Genomic DNA, 2,867 nt, shown 5'->3' with positions numbered 1-2,867 from the left:
TCCAAGAATACACTCCCATCCATACAGCAGCTGGGTTTTCAGTTACATGGAGATGTACAATTGGAGGTGTACCTGTGGATGTATTTCAAGGCCTACCTCAAACTCAGTGCCTCTTTGCTTGACATCATGGGAAATCCAAAAGAAATCAGCAAGACTGAGAGAAACAAATTGTAGACCTCCACAAGTCTGGTGCATCCTTGGGAGCAATTCCAAATGCCTGAAGGTATCATGTTCATCTCTACAAAAATAGTACGCAAGATAAACACCATGGACCACGCAGCCGTCATTCCACTCGGAAGGAGACACGTACTGTCTCCTAGAGATTAACGTTCTTTGGTGCAAAAAGTGCAAATCAATCCCAGAACAACAGCAAAGGACCCTGTGAAGATGCTGGAGGAAAGGTACAAAAGTATCTACACCATCAAGTAAAAACAAGTCTTATATCGACATAGCTGAAAGCCCGCTCAGCAAGGAAGAAGCCACTGCTTCAAAACCGCCATAAAAAAGTCAGAAATACGGTTTGCACATGCACATTGGAACAAAGATCGCACTTTTTGGAGAAGTGTCCTCTGGTCTGAAAAACAAAAAAAATAACTGTTTGGCCATAATGACCATCGGTATGGTTTGAGGAGAAAGGGGAGGCTTGCAGGCGAAGAACACCATCCCAACCGTGAAGCACAGGGGTGGCAGCATCATGTTGTGGGGTGCTTTGCTGCGGGAGGACTGGGTGCACTTCACAATAATAGAATGCATCATGAGGAGGAAAAACGTGATATAATTGAAGCAACTTCTCAAGACATCAGTCAGGAAGTTAAAGCTTGGTCGCAAATGGGTCTTCAAATGGACAATGACCCCAAGCTTCTTCCAAAGTTGTGGCAAAATGGCTTAAAGACAACAAAGTTCAAGGTATTAGTGGCCATCAAAAGCCCTGACCTCAATCCATAGAACATTTGTGGGCAGAACTGAAAAAGCGTGGCGAGCAAGGAGGCCTACAAACCTGATCAGTTACACCAGCTCTCTTCAGGAGGAATGGCCAAAATTCACCCAACTTATTGTGCGAAGCTGTGAAGGCTACCCAAAACGTTTGACCCAAGTTAGAGAATTTAAAGGTAATGCTACCAAATACTAATTGAGTGTATTTACACTTCTGACCCACTGGGAAGTGATGAAATAAATAAAAGCTGAAATAAATCATTCTCTCTACTATTATTCTGACATTTCACATTCTTAAAAAAAATAAAATGGTGCAAAACTCAAGTAGCACAGAAATATTACCAGATCAAAATGCATATCAAGTCTGATATGGACCTCAGCCAAGAGCATATGACATTTGGAGAAATATACTGTGTAGGCCTACTGTCAATTTTTCAACATAGAGAGCAAATAAGATGTCCACATAGGCTTTATCTCAGGATATCAAGGATCCATACCCGGCGCATACCATGACATCAGGCACTTTTGCAGTTCTACTACACGATGTCTTCAAAACAGCCACGATAGAAGGATTAATGAGCAGCTCATGTTATAGACAGAAGCAGCTACATGCGACCAATCCGAACTCATCTCTCGTATGTCCAGCCCAACATTTTCTCAGCCAATCATGGCTAGCGGTAAGGTTGCTCTCTTTTCTGGGACTAGTAATTTAACAGACTAGTAAAACTAGTTACTAGTCTAGTAATTTAACAGACTAGTAAACTAGTTTACTAGCTAGTAATTTAACAGACTAGTAAACTAGTTACTAGAACTAGTAATTTAACAGACAGTAAACTTGTTACTGGTTACTAGACTAGTAATTTAACAGACTAGTAAACTAGTTACTAGACTAGTAATTTAACAGACTAGTAAACTAGTTACTAGACTAGTAATTTAACAATTTTATTTGTATTTACAGATGGCATACACATTTATTTTTAAGGCACATTAGGGTTCACATGTTCCAGAAGGCGTTTCTGGCAAAAAACACAAGTCACATATGTGTGCAGCGCACTTGTGATAAATAATCGGCATAACGAACTAACACCTTCAGCAACTCATCCATTTAAAAAAAAAATAACAGCTACTAGACTAGTAATTTAACAATTTTATTTGTATTTACAGATGGCATACACATTTATTTTTAAGGCACATTAGGGTTCACATGTTCCAGAAGGCGTTTCTGGCAAAAAACACAAGTCACATATGTGTGCAGCGCACTTGTGATAAATAATCGGCATAACGAACTAACACCTTCAGCAACTCATCCATTTAAAAAAAAAATAACAGCTATACAGCCGACATTAAAAATAACATTATTACAGGCAACCCACCATATCGTCTTGTATGAAATCCAGAGGGAATTCAAAAATGATTTGGGCATCAAAGAAAAATATGGATTTCATATTTATCAAATTAATGAGCATGTACTGAAAACTCAGAAATGCATCAGCAATCGTTCTTATTTTCTCCTACATCATAAAGCATATCAAGATCTTCCTATGTTAAATGTGCTGAGAAAACACAGATATGCGATTGTACAGTACATTCAGAAAGTATTCAGACCCCTTGATTTTTCCACATTTTGTTTTGTTACAGCCTTATTCTACAACTGATTACGTTGTTTTTTTCTCCCTCATCAATCTACACACAATTCCCCATAATGACATCACAATACCCCATAATGACATCGCAATACCCCATAATGACATCACAATACCCCATAATGACATCACAATACCCCATAATGACAAAGCAAAAACACTTGTTTAGACGTTGTTGCAAATGTAATAAACATGAAAAACTGAAATATTACATTTACATAGGTATTCAGACCTTTTACTCAGTACTTTTTTGAAGCACATTTGGCAATGATTACAGCCTCGAGTCTTCTT

Source organism: Salvelinus sp. IW2-2015, unplaced genomic scaffold, assembly GCF_002910315.2.
Source record: "Salvelinus sp. IW2-2015 unplaced genomic scaffold, ASM291031v2 Un_scaffold3940, whole genome shotgun sequence".
Lineage (NCBI taxonomy): Eukaryota > Metazoa > Chordata > Actinopteri > Salmoniformes > Salmonidae > Salvelinus > Salvelinus sp. IW2-2015.
The sequence above is the reverse complement of the archived record's forward strand: the minus strand, read 5'-3'. Positions refer to the sequence as shown.